The 17,145-nt window shown below is 38.0% G+C and overlaps 1 long non-coding RNA gene across 1 annotated transcript in view; it reads right to left on the reverse strand.

Moving 5' to 3' along the window:
- The window catches only part of LOC124226138 (uncharacterized), a 78,755-nt gene extending 68,753 nt beyond the window's left edge, over positions 1-10,002 (reverse strand). Inside the window, exon 1 of the long non-coding RNA XR_006885205.1 lies at positions 9,935-10,002. This is a non-coding gene — a long non-coding RNA (uncharacterized LOC124226138). The remainder of the gene's footprint in view (positions 1-9,934) is intronic.
- Positions 10,003-17,145: the final 7,143 nt, after the last annotated feature.

Raw genomic sequence — 17,145 nt, forward strand, 5'->3', positions numbered from 1 at the left:
TAAAAACTAACTGCACAAAGAAGATGAGTAACAGTATAGAATCAGTCCAAATAAATACTGTTGATTATAAATTAGGGAATGTGACACTTAGAACATGCTTACCTCCTTTACACAGTTTTTAAATGTGCTCCAAACAGCAAGGATCTTAATAGACCAGAGCACTTAGTGCATACGTTCTGCTTTATTTCAGATTTCCTATGTCTGTATGAGGTCAGATTATTTGCTTTGAAAAATAAGTTACTTATTTAGTCACTGGGCTAAATGATTTACATGAAAATAGTTTGCCCAATGACAAAAAGTAGAAGCCACGTGTTTATCACCTGAGTATTTGGGCATTGTTTTATAACTGTTTTGCATATATTGTTTGATATTATTACATATATGATGGTTTTGTGTGTCCTCCAGAACTGACTTAACTCCAAACAGGATATCCTAGAGATGATCCTAATAGGAAATGGATCGCTCTATACTGCATTACCCCAGTCCCTAAATATTCTTTCTCAGTCTTCTTACTCCTCAGCTCTTTACTGCTCTCTTAAGTCATATTTTACCCAGCAACCTCAATCCGCATCAGGCTGACTGAAGGCCAAGTGCAACCTCCTGCTTCCCTTTTGCTAAACTATGCAAAGTAGTTGGCTGGGAAAGTCTATACTAGGGAGATATCCTACAATCAATGTCATTTCTAGGTTTGACTATATCCTTTAGTATCTAAATGTGGCCACCCTGACGGTTCTGACACTCTGAACTATTGCAATTAGACCCACTTTGATCAAAAAGGATCATCCAGGATGTGTTTATAAAATATGGTTGGAGTTTGATCCTGTATTATTCATCTAATTACTGCAGGGCATCTATTTGGTGACCAGCTCACTCTTCCTTTGGGCAAGTCGAGGCATTAGAGAGCTGTGTGCCAGAACACACCCACTGAGTCACACCCTGGACTGCAGTATGCCGTAGTCTGCTGCACTATGCAGATTAAATAGAAACTTGAGGTAAACCTAAGTTATGTGGATTGTAAAGCAAAGGGGATAACTCAAACCCTCTACTTATCCAGATATACATTTTAAAAAGAACATTTCTGGATACCTAGACACCTAGAGGAACTATTATCCTGAGCAAATTGCTACACACTCTTTTCAACGATTTCAATCTTGGACCACAGATCTGATCCTTTTCCTGGTATATCAGTACTTTCTTCTTACTTCTACTTCATACGCAATGTAGGGAAACATATTTTCACTTGACCTCTAATCTTGGGGAACTGGAGGAAGAGCAAACATTTCTACAACCTAAGTTTCCTTATAATTTTTGATATAATATTTAAAATATCAAAATTTGGGGCCAGCCCAGTGGTGCAGTGGTTGAGTTTGCATGTTCCGCTTTGGCAGCCTGGGGTTCACCAGTTTGGATGCCAGGTGTGGACATGGCACCGCTTGGCAAGCCATGCTGTGGTAGGCGTCCCACATATAAAGTAGAGGAAGATGGACACGGATGTTAGCTCAGGGCTAGTCTTCCTCAGCAAAAAGAGGAGGATTGGCAGCAGTTAGCTCAGGGCTAATCTTCCTCAAAAAAAAAAAAAAGGAAAATATATATCAAAATTCAAGTTTAAGACTCAGGAGAGATCAACAGAAAGTCTGACTTTGAGTTGACAGTAACTCATTCACTCGTTCATGCATTCATTCATTCACTGAGCACTAACTCTGTGCCAGGCACTGCGATCGTAGTTGGATCATTTTACACACCCCTGATGTAGAGAAATGATATTCGATGACATAAAGATCATTACAGGGTGATTGGCAGGTGGGAACTGAGAAGGCAGTGTCACTAAGTTCACTTCTGGGGTTTACCTAGGGCTAGTAAAGTTTATCTGAGGTCTTCTTTGTGAGGTCAGGAAAGGAAGGGAAATGCACAAAAGAGGTTGCCACTCCCTCTCCACTGATGTGGCTGTGTCCACCTTCTTAGCTCCATTTCAAGGATTTAAAGCTGCTCGAACACCACTTGCTCTTCAAAGCAAGGAAAAGTTAGTGTAAAAAATCTGAGAAGTGACTAACTTTGATTATTAATAATGGAACAAGTTGGGGAAGAGAGAACAGGAAGTAAATCTTTTTAATTCCAGCAGAAAGAGGGAGAGAGAAAATGGAGGCAAGTCTTTTTATACTTTCCACACTCAAATCCCTTGGCTCAGGGACGGATCACGGCAGATTAGAGGTTGCTGGGTGGGGTGAAACCTGTGTTGCTTCTGTTGGGATGGTTGGCTCTGTGGTCCTGGAATGCTGACTCACCTATGAAAGAACACAGAGATGATTCCATGCCTACAGCACTGTCCTCCTGCCACCTCAGCCCCCATGGGCTGTCTGGCTTACACAGGCCCCCGGCCTGCCATTCAACAAGAGGGCCATTTGTGGCCAAAATCCTGTGCTAGCAGCAAAACAGGATAACCAGTCTTTCAAGTAAAACTTGTTATTTTTGCTGCATCGGCCTCTATTTAAAGCTGATCAATCCTGGTAGCGCTCCTGTTGCTATAAACCGCACTTCCCAGAGCTGTATTTTCAAATAGGGAACTGCTTACAATAGCCATTTACAACTGTATGCTGTTTAATTAGCCAGCCTGGGCGCTGCTGCAGGCATAGATCACTTTGCTTTAAAGATTTGAGAATGTTAATAGTACAGTATATCATTTTAATTATTACTGGATTAATGTTGTGTCTCAAAGAACACCTAATGCAAATCATGAGGAATGGCCTGAAGTGACCCAAGGGTTGAACATTATTAGAAAAGTAATAGTTCTGATGCTTAAATATAAGGACATTTTCTTCGTTCAAATGTCAGTCAGCGTTCGGCAGTGGGGCTTTGGGAAAAGAACGCTTGTGTTCCATTTGTCGGTAGGAGCAATCTGCAGTTCAGGCTGAGAAAGCCAGAGTTGGGTGAGGGCTGCCTGTCCAATATGGTGGCCACTGGGCAGCCATGCACTCGACTGAGCACTCGCAAAGTGACTCAGGTGAGATGTGCTGTGAGAGTAAAATGCACACAGGATTTCAAAGACTTAGTCCAAAAAAAAGAGAGTAAAATACCTCTAATATTTTTTCATACTGGCCACATGTTGCAATAATACTATTCCAGATATATTTGGTAAAATAAAATATATTATTAAAATTAACTTCACTTGTTTCTTTTTCCTTCTTTAATGTGGCTACTAGAAAACCTCAGATTACATAGGTGGCTCACACTTGTGACTCACATTATATTTCTTATGGACTCTGCGGGGCTAGACTTCTAGGAGAAAAGAGAAAACTCTGGGCAGCAATAAAAGCGTATTTTACTTTTCTGCTACTCCCAGCTGCCTGTCTGTGGGAGAGACTTTGTGAGAAGACTAAATAGAAAGGGAGAGAGAGAGCATCACCGTATGGCAATTTCACGTACCGAAGCCAGGAAACACAAGAAACAAACAAACAAACAAACAACAAGTTTTATTGGAGTGTTGCACCACATAGTCAAAGTGTAGCCACGTTCTAGACGGGGTTTACAAACGTCATTCAACAGATGCAAATAGAAGATTAGCTGCCTCACCTCTCTGATAAGGATCTATGCCCTGCACCTTGGGGTGTGTCCTCTCTCTGAACACCTAAGTGTCTGGAGCTAGCAAGAAGCCTTGGGTTATTCAAGGCTAACTTGAAAGGAACGTGCCCATAGAACGAAAGGGATTAGAAAACCCCAGAGAGTGCGCACACAACACACGAGATAATGGCCAGGGAAGCTATGGAAGCTTCTAAATTCATTAATATAGAGAACTAAACATAAAAGCAATTTAAAAAAATTAATTTCCGGGGTCTTTTTATACATTCGAAGTTTGTGGAAAGTTAGAGAAGCAGTGAACAAGTTTGTCGGAAAGTTATGGAGCTAATAAATTCCAGGGAAGAGCTCCTCAACCCTCCTCCCTGAGCCTCACCTTTGCTGTGATCGTGTTGCCGCTTGTTGAGAAAAGGTTCATTATATGAGCAGTGTTTTAGAGCATGTTCTTATAAGCGCTTTACAACAAACCGTGATTAAACTCGTCAAAGCGTATGACCATAAGAAACACAGGAAAAAATAGCTTGGACTTTACAACACTTGAATCTGTGATTCTAAACAGATTTTAACCTTGGACATTATGCCCCGTCCCCACCCCTATCCCAGCACGTTTGCTTTTCAAAGGCACATTTTCTTACGTGCATATGAGAGCCAAAAGTTTAAGGAGGGAGGGGTGACAAGTTCATACTCTAAAGGAGATGAAAAAAATTATCAAGGTATCTAATTTGAGCAAACATTATTTAAAGGTATTTTTATAAGTCCTTGGCATTTGAAATTCCATATTAAAATTTCCAAGAAATCCTCATAGTTATCCACTTTTGAAAGCTAGATTTCTTTATTTGGTCAATGCTTGCCTGTTCTCTATGTGTGTCCAACCCATTGTTGCTGCGTCAGAAATGTGCAGTAAACTTGCATAAAGTGTAACTGTGCCTTTATTTAAAAAAAAAACGAAAAAGAATGCTCAGATGTATACTATAACTTAAAATCAACATGAAAATAAGGCATATGCATTTTAAACGGAATGCTCCTGAGCTTTTGTACAAAACTTCTCTGAGTTACAAAAATGCCTGCCATGAAGTGGACGCCTCTTTATTCACTAACCTCAAACAGATCTTTCTTTATGATGGCTTTAATAAATGAAGATCCTGAAATGCAACCCCTGAAAAAAGTTGTGTTGGCTAGTTTATACGTAGAGAGGAAACATCATGGGCATAAAAAGTGCTCAAGTGACAGTGTGCACACAGTGCTTTGTGGATCTTCCACACAGAGTTGACCCAATCTGCCATGGTTCCTCTTTCTAGCTGGGATCCCGAAGGACTGGCTTGTAATCCTAATTTTTTATGAAGACTTACATTGAAAGGGTTGGGAGACATTTTAGGGGTCTTTAAATCATTATAAAAACAGTGATAAGAGCCAGCCCTGACGGCCTAGTGGTTAAAGTTTGGAGCACTCCAGTTCGGTGGCCCAGGTTTGGTTCCTGGGCACAGAACCACATCACTTTTCTGAAAGTAGCCATGCTGTGGTGTGGCTCACATAGAAGAACTGGAACTTACAGCTATCCACAACTATGTACTGGAGCTTTGTGGGGGTGGGGGAGTGGTGAAGAAGATAAAAGGAGGAAGATTGGAAACAGATGTTGACTTAGGGTGAAACTTCCCCTGCAAAAATACCCACAAAAACAATTATGAAAATAAGAATGGTTAACATTTCTTGAGTGGCAGCTATATGTTAGATACCATCCTAAGTGCTGCTTTATGTCTCATTTATTCTCACACACCCAAGGGCTAGATGCTATTATACCACCTTACACATTTGCAACCCAAGGCTCAGAAATACAGCCCAATGGGCAGGGATGTGATTTCATCCTAGACTTGTCTGACTCCAAATTCTGCTCACTTTCTCTGACAAAGAACTTTCTTCCATATACGATTTTACTCAAATAATATAAATGAGGGATTGTGTCTAAGACTGACATTCCCATCTACTTCTAGAAGAGTTGTCTGTGACAAAAACAACATAGTGCCTCTTACAAAAATTATTTTATTATTTTTTAGTTGTTTTTATTTGCTCTAATTAGAAAAAAAGTTTTCTGAATTTGAGGTCACACCCACATGACATATAAAAAATCAATTGAAAAGTGAAAGCAGTTGATAATTAGCACATCTGGAATACACATACTTAAACTGGCTTCACTGATTTGTGTTAGTGAATTTACCAGTGTATAGACCTGATCAGCCCAATGTGGCAGCCACTAGCCACATGTGGATGCTGAGTGATTAAATGTGGCTTATCTTAACTGAGAGGTGCTTGTACGTATAGAATACACACCACATTTTGAAATCTCTATACAAAGAACTAAATTATCTCATTTATAATTTTTCACATTGAGTATATGTTGGAAGAATTACAATTTGGATACATTGGGCTAAAAGAAATATTATTAAAATTAATTTTACTTGTTTTTTTAAACATTTTTTTAAATACAAGCATTTGGCTTGCATTATATTTCTATTGGGCAGTACTGGTACAGAACAGTCCAGAAAATAAGATTACGATAGACAGCAGTATTGGGATAATATCTTAAACTTATGAGAAAGCATTTATTTTCTTCTATGTCCATAGCACTCTGCAAGGCACGGGGGATGGAAAGATGAAAAAATCACAATAAACAAGGCCTTCAAGGAATTTATAATTTGGGAAAGGAAACAGAAACATTTATAATGAACTCAAGAGAGGAAGTGAACCAGGAAGGATGCTTGCTGAGGAAGGAAATAGCCCGTCTTAAAGTTGCAAATTGATGTTACCTTTACACCCTGCTTCTGCCCTTATTGCTGTCAGAAAACCTCACCCGGTCGTCCCGTGGGGGAACTGGCCAGACACAGGGTAGCCACAACCAGAGATTCCCAAACAGTCCAAATGGAGATGTTACTTGACCAAAGTTTTTAGGGTATCAACAAAATGCACTTATTTTTTTGCTTTAGTAGAGAGGAATATGGCTAGTCTTCACAGCTCAGGGCTCATTAGTACCCCGGAACTTTCTACTCTAAATGACAAAGGGTTTCACTGTCATGAAGAGAAATTGCTGCTGACCTTAGACCTTCTTTTTTTTGGAAAGTGGAATAATGGGGCACAGGAGCAGAGTTTGGGATTTGACTGAATCCTTCACAATTATCATGCATGTGTATATAATAAAATTAATTCTGTGTCTCTGCATCGTAGCCTGCGGCAAGAAGCGTGCAATCAGTTTTGTATGTATAATAGATCACAGAGTTGTTCATGAATAATACAAATGCATTGAGCAGATACTAGTGAGAGAGGATGTTTGTCTTTGCATGGAATCGAAGTGAACATGTAATATTGTGATAATATATATTTGATGAATTCAGGTCTGACTTGCCTTTGCCATACTCTGCTAATTCCCCTACAAGGGTTGCCACAATAATTGAGTTTCCAATAACATTATGATTATTTCCACATGATAATTTAATTGTGGGTATTTTTTAATATTGTAATATTGTAGATTTGTGATTATTATGCATTTGCATGCAGATTTTCATGGTGACTTGGAGCACATCCCTACGTTTATAACTTAATTTTATATATTATTGCATATATATTTGGGGATGAACTCATTAATGCAGATAAAAAAATGTAGGTTGGTTTAGTCATTCAGCTTTTATTATAAATGGCTGAAAACCTTGCTCATTTTTTATAACAGTCCTTACAATATTGTGAATAAACCAAAGAGAACCTTAATTCAAGAATGGATTCATTAAAAATAATGGTAATAGCTTTAATAATTACAAATTATAGCATATTTGTTCCACCTAATTGGGATACAAGATACTGTATATTACTCTTTTCAAGATGTAAAAGTTCTGTTTGTTATTTGTTGTCTTTACCACATGAGCCCCTTACTATTAGGAATGTCGAAAATGTTAACTCAGAATTTAGTCAGTGGAAAATAAGAGAAAACTTTTTAAAAAAGTAAAATTCTCTATAATGTTCACATTATACATCATAAAAACCAGAAATGTATCCCATGGTAAAGATATTTGAGTTGCCTCAAAAACTCAAATTAGAGTTTTAAGTTAGAAAATCAGAGGTACAAAAAAAAAAATAAAACAAAATACTATGAGAGAAGTGAACTCTGGACTAATTTTTCAGATAAAATAATTTGAAAATAAAGCCCACCAAAAATTTGGTGTTAAAGGTATGTATCCTAAAACATCACATATGAGGAAATTGCGTATCTATTGTCACTTAAGAACAACGGAAATGATTACAAGTTTAGAAGAATTTTTTACAAAAAGTAAGACAGAGAACTGAGGCAATCGTCAGTATAGTAAGCAGGCCAAGAAACGCTTTTAACAAATACGTCCAAATAATTATGAGCAATAAATTTTACTTTTACTTAAGTATTAATCTTGGATGTTAAGAATAGAATGAGGGATTGCTTTTGGTGGGACTAATTTCACTTTAACTAGCCATGAATTTAAACTGAGAAGGGAGAATGGAAACCATCTCTGACACGATGGCTGAATTTGAATTGACTGAATTCACCTACTAGATGTGTCCAAGTTAAATGATTTAGCAGAATTCAGCCATTTGTTTTTATCGCAATGTAAATTTCATCTCAGATGATACGAATCAAAATGGTGTATGGAGAGGCCACGTAAAGTTTAATTTTAATTTAGATTTTTGTTAGAGTTTGGTTTTCAAATTCATTAAACATTCGAGAACTGATGTTAAACTGAACTGTGATTTAGTTTCTGCAGGAGGTAGAAGGGTTTCCAAGAACAGTGGCCACCAGAAACTTTCTTATACACGTGTTAGACTTGATAGACATCAAGGTGGAATGAGAACAGTGCTACAGTGGAAATGCAGCCAAGAGCCATCCGGGGGATGACCAGTTGAGGAAGTCTTCTTGATTGGACTTTTTAGAGAGAGAGAACAGAATTCTGAGAAATGGAGAAGCAAGGAATGACGGGATCGAGGATGATATAAAGGGGCTGGCATGTTAAGGAAAAAGGCATATCTTTGAACTAGACAAATCAGATAAAAACATAACCTCTATGAGCTTTGGCTTCTACATTTATTAAAACGGGGACAAAATAGCTACATTACAGAGTTACTTAAGAATTAGAAATAACACACCTGAAGGAGAATGGCCCAAACCTTGGCATCTAAAAAGCAATTCAATAAATAATAGCAGTAGCTAACATTGATTGAATGCTTACAAAGCACCAAGAGCTCATGTTCCTTTTAGGTAGGAACATAATCTTATCTCTTTGTCCAACTGAGAAAACTCAGAAGCAGAATATTGAGTAAACTGTCCCAGTTCACACTGCTCTTAGGGTCTAGAGACAGAGTTTAAACCCAGCCATCTGACTCTGGAGCTATCTAAACAGTAGACTTTATAGTATTAAATTATATGGCATATCATACAAGTGGAAAATACCCCATTAGACTCAATTATTTTGATTATGAATTGACTTAGTGACAGGTGAAGCTAGAAATGTAAATTAGGGTAGGGATTAGGATAGATTTTTCTAGCGGAATGGTTCTCCAAGTGTAGTCTTGGGGCCAGTACCATCAGCATCACCCAGGAACTTGTCAGAAATGTAAATTCTTAGGCCCCACCAAGATCTACTAAATCTGAAACTCTGGCAGTAGGGCCCAGCAGTCTGTATTAACAAGCTTTCTTGTTGGTTCAGATGCGTGCTCGAGTGTGGAAACCACTGCTCTGGGTAATGTGGAAACCATTGTGACATGGTTTGACCTATACTTTAGGAGGGTGATCGGTGACAGACTAAAGGCAGGGAACTAATTAGGGGGCTACTTGAGTCATTCAGTTGAGAGTTACTAAAGGACTGACACTGGCATTACCAGTGTCTCCAAAAACAGAGAGATAAATAGCAATAAGAATCAAAACATGAAAACATGACAACTGACTGAAGAGAACGAGAGAAAAGAGAAAGTCCTATGGAAAAAAAGCTGGTGGGGTTTGGGGAGGGGAAGCACAGATTCTAAAGTGAGCCCAGCGTATTGGGGTGAAGGTTCCTTTACAGAACCTCTTCGTTTTGCAGTCAGATATGCCCAACACCCAAACTATTTGTTCCCTCAGGGTAACAAGAAAATAATATTATATATACATATATATGTATATAGTGCTAATTCATTAATTCTTAATAAATGTACCTGAAGAATTATAAATATCTAAGTAATTTTACTAGTATAAATACATATTATTAGAAATGAAATTTATGCAATTACCATATAGAAACACTAACCTTGAATCCCCATGCCTACTGTCATATTCAATGACTATTGAATATTCTCATTAAACTTCATATTTAGCTATTACCTGAAATTATCGCTGTTCTTCCAGCACACTCTTATTCTGATGAGTGAGTCCACACACGTACGTTGACTCCTGTGGGAACGGTTGTTACTGATAAGCTCCTCCCTAACAGAGCTTTTTCTTCCCCTGCAGGTGAGGGTTGCTGCCTGGCAGTGCCTACACATTTGGAAAGGAGCCACATCATGCTGTTTGCTTTTGATCCTCCGGGAATGATTCGACGCACTGCTGAGGCAAAAGGTGCCCAGGCAGATCGGCAGCTGCCAATCTCCTCTTCACAAAATATTGGGCCTGCAGCTCCTCAGAAGCACTGTACAATTCTTAGTGAAAGGTTGACTTGGTAAATCCTATTTAAATTCTGACTCCAATAAGTAACCCAAAAGAGGCTGGGGGTTCTTTTCCCTATTTGTTTTTCTTGTTGTTGTTTTAAATTCCTTGACAAGTTTTGTGTCTTTGTAGCACTATCCCTGAGTCTGAGAGGGAGCAACAATCTACACGTTGGTCCACATCAGTGTCTGAGAAGCAGAGAATTTCTTTAGGTTTGATGACTGGACTTTTCCATAGCAAAGTAGCGAAACTCCAGCTAGTGATTAATCCCAGGAAAATGCCCTGATACTTGTTATTGATTTCAAGAGCTGAGAAAAAATATATACCTCCCATGATTGACTTATAGATGCAAAGGCTCCATTTATTCTTAGTAGTAGTAATAATGATATGCTCCTGTGGTGCATTGGTGACACACATACCTTGCCCTTCGGGTCCTTTGTGCAGAATAAGAACAAGAGGAAGTGCCCTCATTTGCATTGACTTCCCATGGGGGTTCTATAGGAAAGGGGATTTTTTTTCACATCTCTGAGGGTAGTCAAGACCTCACTGAGAATGGAATGTCTAAGAAATTACTGCCCTGCACATTGGCCAATCAGATTTCTTGAATAATTGCTCAACATTCCATTTGCCTTATTACATTGTGTATCATTTAAATTTCCTCCAGGTAATCATATGACGGATCTCTCAGGCACATAAGGCACTCGTTTTCTCCTGTGCAACAGCTGTAAACAAAGGACTGCATGTTCAAGAGAAGAAAACAAAAATGGAAGAGTCAAAACACATTAAACAAGCTTAATTTGTTTGAGCATATTTTATGCTCCTCATCATCCCCGGTGGTTTCCTGTTGTGAAATGATGCATTTTGTTTTCAAAATTACAAACTTGTGATTAAAAATAAGGCATTTTTACTGTGAGGTCACATTCCAGGCATATTATCATATGTCTCCTTCTTATGTGTGGCTTTCACCAGAAGAAAGACCCACTTTGTGTGCCTTTTTATTTTAGGACCATGTGATGGCAGAGCCATCTTGAAATTCTTTTCAAAGAATTTGCTACTTGCCAAAATTCTGTGAAATACCCTGCCAGTCAGCCAGTTATTTTGTCTATAGAATACAAATTAAACTTTTTGACGTATAATTTTCCCATGAGTTTGGCATTTGAGCTTAGAAGTGTGTGACTATTTAGAATTTGTTAAAGGATCATTGTTTTATTTAGAACACAGAGGGTTTCTTCAAATGGGAAGAAATAAGCAACAACTACTTAAGTCAAAGAAGTCATCCTCCAAAACAAGAGGAACCACAGATTGAACTCGCATTATATGATTATAGTAGCAGTCATAGCTAACAGCCGTGAGTCCTTACGCTCTGCCAGGCACTACTCTGAGTACTTTGCATATATGAATTAGCACTTGTACAAAAAATTGGTTTTTTTTTTATTAGCCAACCTTAAAATTGGGGTTTCAATTCCATTTGTTATCAGGAATTAATGAAACTAAGCTTTCTTCATGAAACAAATTCCGTGAATAAATATATACTTTTCTGTTTTACATATCATTAGAACCTGACTAATTGACTCTTGTCAGTCAGTTATAGGGTGCAGATTTTGTTTTTCAAGATTTTATTTTTCCTTTTTCTCTCCAAAACCCCCCAGTACCTAGTTGTATATTTTTAGTTGTGGGTCCTTCTAGCTGTGACATGTAGGACGCTGCCCCAGCACGGCTCGATGAGCAGTGCCGTGTCTGTGCCCAGGATTCGAACCAATGAAACACTGGGCCATCTGCAGCGGAGCACGTGAACTTAACCACTCGGCCACGGGGCCAGCCCCCAGACTTCATTTTTATTTTACATAAAACAAACAATTAATTATAAATCATTTCCAGTTGTAAATGTGATATAACTCCCTTTAAGACAATATGAAGAGAAAGACAATTGCCCACAATTCAATTGGTTTTAAGCATCAGCTTTGGAGTAACAGAATTGGATTCAGGCCCTTGTTCTGTTACCCTGTATAAACATCAGCAAATAATCAGCCACATTAAGCCTCAATTCTGGATCTGCAAAGTGAATAGACTAGCATCAACTTCTGGGCATTCCTCTGAGATAAGTCAGTTTTAAAGTATGAACAGGGGCTGGAACACGGTAGATAATAAAGTTACTCTCCTTATTGTTATTGAAATATCAACATGGTGGCACTTCAGGTTTTAAGTTCTTATTTTTACTTATTTATTTATTTAATCACTGAACAAATATAATTTGGAAACCTAATGTTTTCTTCTTTTTCTATATTTCTAAAGTTTTTATAACCATAATTTTCAAAGTTCTAAAAACGTGAAGATCTTACATTTTTGAACTCTGACGACATTCGTCTTCGATTCTCTTTTGGACTCTAGAATACTGGTTTGAGAGTCTTCCTTAGAGCATCCTGATTCTTCAGAGGAGCCTTACAGGCAGCTCAGGTGGGTGGTTGGACGTCATCCAAGCTTTTATGGGTTTGGGGGCTCACTATAAGGATTCTATTTCTTTTAATTTTGCCTTTGATAAATTAGTATCCCAAGTGCAACTAAGCATTATTGGATTGCCTTTCAACAACATGGAGTGGCAGAAAGGTCAGAGGCTCTAGAGTCGGCCGTGCCTGGTTTGGCACCGTGGTTTGCCTGCTTCCTGGCAAGTGGACTTGGGGAAATCACCCACTTTCTTTGAGTATCAGTTTCCTCATCTGCAGAAAGAAGCTACTAATATTTAGGTTTTAGGACTGATGGAAGGATTGAAGGAAGCAATTATATAAAGTTCTTGGCGTTTAGTAGTTCTTGGCATTCCTTCACCATACACTAAAATCACACTTATTTACAAAGGCTTTTTGTGATACGTATACATGTGTATATATGTATACTTACATATGTAAATGCACGTGTTTATAAATGTGAAACAGAAACAATAGATAGCATTGCTTTTCAAAGCAATGCATACATGGCTTTTCAAAAGAAATACTTTACTAAATGAAATTTTCTGTGGATCAAACTGAACGATATTAGCTCAGTCAAGCGTGGCAGAGCACTCTCAAATAATTAACCTTTTAAAGTTACACATTTGTTCAAAAATTATATTCAACCGAAAACATAAAACAGCCAAAAAGTCCCAAGTAACCTGTCCATCTTTATTTGCTGTGTGCATCTGTCGATTATTAGACTTTATAAGTTCTATCGCCAAGAAGCGTCTTGGATCCCAAATGTAAGTTGTTTCTAAATAAGAAGTACATTTTCTTTGTAGTATCATTTCTAGTTAAAGTTGAATTCCTTGTTAATTCTATTTGTACAATAGATGTTCATTATTTAAATAATATAATGCTGTGTTGTATGATTAATGAGTTTGAGTTCCAAGTTGAAAGTAAGAAATTTGGTTCTTGTTTATCAAGAGAGGCATGCTCCATGAGTTTATATGAGAGTGACTATTACGCCATACAATGGTTCTAGATGGGACAGTCTTGCCCTTGGGGACAATTAGGACATTTGTGGGGACGTTGCTGGTCATCACAGTGATTGAAAGGGTGCTGGTAGCATTTAGTGGGCAGCGGCCGGAGGACTCGCTTGTCACTGCAGTGTGTGGGGCAGTCCTGCTCTACAGGCATCCCCTGTGTGGCACATGACTTCTGCTAGCGTTGCTGGAAATTCCTGAAGAAGAATGTCTGTTGATCTGCACCTAGAGCCTAACTGGAGTAACACGGACAAACAGTTGCTGACATTGTTGATTTTTGTTTTATGGTTTTTTACTCATTTTTAATCTACATTGAATGATCTTGGAATACAACTGACAGATAAATTTAGAAAAGATGTCACTTGGCTTCTTTTAGAAAATTACCATGATTTGTTCACCACTTTAGAAAATCACATCCCTTGACTGCAATACTACTCTTCATCACTCGGTCACCGGTATAGCCCATCTGTATCATTCTACATTTAAAGCATTCACGGCTTTTCAGTGATAAATTTCTGACTTCTTTGTTATATCTTCTATTATTGTAGTGTTAAATATTTACGTAATAAAATGCACATTTTACTGTAAAATATTTTCTTTTTATTACTCCTTTATGTTAAACTCAGTGTTTTGTACTAATTTTTTTAATTACATTTTTAGGTGGCTTATATTATCTATGAATTTCATTTCAGGATGATAAAGGAGTAATTACAAAATATCCAATATTAAATAGAGGACTTAGTCAGGTGGGGCTGAGAACCACTCATACAGAGGTCTCCATGCAAACTCTGGTGTGAGTGGCATTCGTGGGTTCTAACTCAGTTCTGCTACTACCTCAGACAACTCTATTAACAAGTCAGAGCTACAATGGTCTCATCTATAAAATAAGTTCAATAAGAGAACCTGTCTTATATGGTTGTTGACAAGATTACATGAGTTAATTCAGGTAAGACTCAATGCATTCTAAGTGTTCAATGAACATTAACTATAATTGCATTTATTATGGGGATATCTACTCATTTTATGCTGAGATGAATAGCACTGGTTTTTGTTTCATTTTTGTGTGTGTGAGGAAGATTGGCCCTGACCTAACAGCCATTACCAATCTTCCTCTTTTTGCCTGAGGAAGATTGTCCCTGAGCTAACATCTGTGCCAGTCTTCCTCTATTGTGTATGTGGGATGTCGCCACAGCATGGCTTGACGAGCGGTGTGTAGTTCCACTCACAGGATCTAAACTCTTGAACTCCAGGCCATCAAAGCAGAGCATGTGAACTTAACTACTTCACCACCAGGCCAGCCCCAATAGCACTGTTTACTTTTTCTTTGTCAGTTTGTTTGTGTGTTTGATTTTTGTTTCAAAATGACCTATGTAATGTAGCATTCTTAAGGGCATGGTCAACAGAGCATGATGAAGATAATGACCTTCATGCAAGGTGCTGGGTATTTTCCCAATTTCAATCTTTCATCACCCTGTTAGACAGGGACTATGTGGTCATATTTACGCTTGGGGAAAAATGACTAGTTGGGATGCTGTTTGGAGGCCTGAGTGAAGAGTGATGAAGAGTGCATGTGAGAAGAACCCTTAGGGGGAGCTTATCCAATGAGACCCAGGGGCAGCCTGGACTGGGATGGTGGCTGTGGAGACACAAGGAAGAGTGGACATCCTTGAGGGATGGTAGAAATAGCAAGTATAAGCAGCAAGACTTTGCAATGGATTACCTTAGGGTGGGATATGAGGCAAAGGAGGATGTCAAGTTTGACCCCAAATTTCTATCTTGGAAATCTGTATGGATAGGAAATACTTAAAAAGATCAAATATAGATAAATTGATTCAAATTAAAGTGGCAAATCTAAATGTGCCTCCAGAGAAATGGCAGTAACAGATCCCTCCTCACAGGGTTGTGAGAGGAATAAATAAGCTTAAAAATGTGAAGTGGTTATTATAACATTAGGCATCAATAAGCATTCAATAAGTGGTAGTTATTATTATCATAAAATAATAACAATAATAGATAATAGGCAATAATTTACAACTAATTCAGAATAATTTCAAGAGCTGAGAATTTATCTAGTTCGTTAACTTCCTGTGATCGTTTCTCTTCCTCATCAGAAAGACCATGAGGGATTCTTGTCTATTTTGTTGAACTCAGGCTGATAGGAGAGTGGTTCTACCTTACAACTGATGCAATTTACTTCATGGTTTATATATCTCTGTGCTTGATTGTTTACTGGAAGAAAATAATTTTTTAATCCGCACTTTTTCATAAGTCCTTGTCTCTTTTAAACAATTTTAAGCATTATATTTATTTGAACGTGTCACTAAAAGAGGAATACATTTTCAAAGAATTATTGTTTTCATATTTCCTCAAACCGTGAAGAGGTATGCGCAGGGCATTGCAGTTGGTGCTGGCATGGTTTGACGGAACATTAATAAATACTTCCTGATTTTGATTGCTTACAATCTTCTTGCTAAAGAAATCATTTACTCCCTTGTGTTACTGATTGTTTTTTTAAATTGCATATAAGTATCAAGCTATACATTAATTATGACTGTGAAGAATCAAGGAAAAGGTCAACTTGGGCAGCAGCAGAGAGGGAGGCTTTCTGGAAGAGGTAGACTTTGTGCCTTGAAGGATATCTAAGACTTAGCTGCATAGAGAAAACTGAGGAGAACATTCTGTTTGGCAAACAGGAGAAACAGACATCACAATACGTAGGCCATTCTTTTTGCTATAAAGGCTACCTATGCTGGTGTTTACATACGTGAGAGGAACAGAGGATGGGGAAGAGAACTGGAGATAAAGTGCTTATTACTTAGTTACCTTGGTGATTTGAGGCAAGAAACTTTTTAAAAAACACAAAAAGCATTCCTTCTTAATGACCACCAATACTTAAGCAGATCGTGTGGTATCCAGAAAACTACTCATCAACCCTATGTCCATTGCCATTACTAGAATTTATTTACTCACAGATGCTGTGGCTCAAGCCAATCTCATCCACTTGTTTCTGTGCACTGACATTTTTTAGCACCTGACAAATATTAAATCCTACATTAATCATGCTAAGTCCCTTCCCATAGGAAGCTCACTATCTAATATGGGAGTCAGATGTATAAAGATTTTAATGACGTGACACAACAATTATAAATGAAGGAGGATATAGAGAACAGAGCCCGGAGGAGCTAGAAAGACTTCCCATATGAAGCAACCACTGACTTGAATCTGAACTCATGGATTGTTTTCCAGACAGAACTCATGTGGGAGGACACATGGGAATTCCAGGAGACACATAATGCAGTAGGAAAGAAATTTAGTATATTTGTAATGCTAGAACATCAAGTAGACTTAAAGAAGAGCAAAAGATAAAGCTGATTTAATTGATCTAGGGTATAACATGGGCATTGTGATTTCCTTTACGAGC

Source organism: Equus quagga, chromosome 15 (genome assembly GCF_021613505.1).
Source record: "Equus quagga isolate Etosha38 chromosome 15, UCLA_HA_Equagga_1.0, whole genome shotgun sequence".
NCBI classification, from domain to species: Eukaryota; Metazoa; Chordata; class Mammalia; order Perissodactyla; family Equidae; genus Equus; species Equus quagga.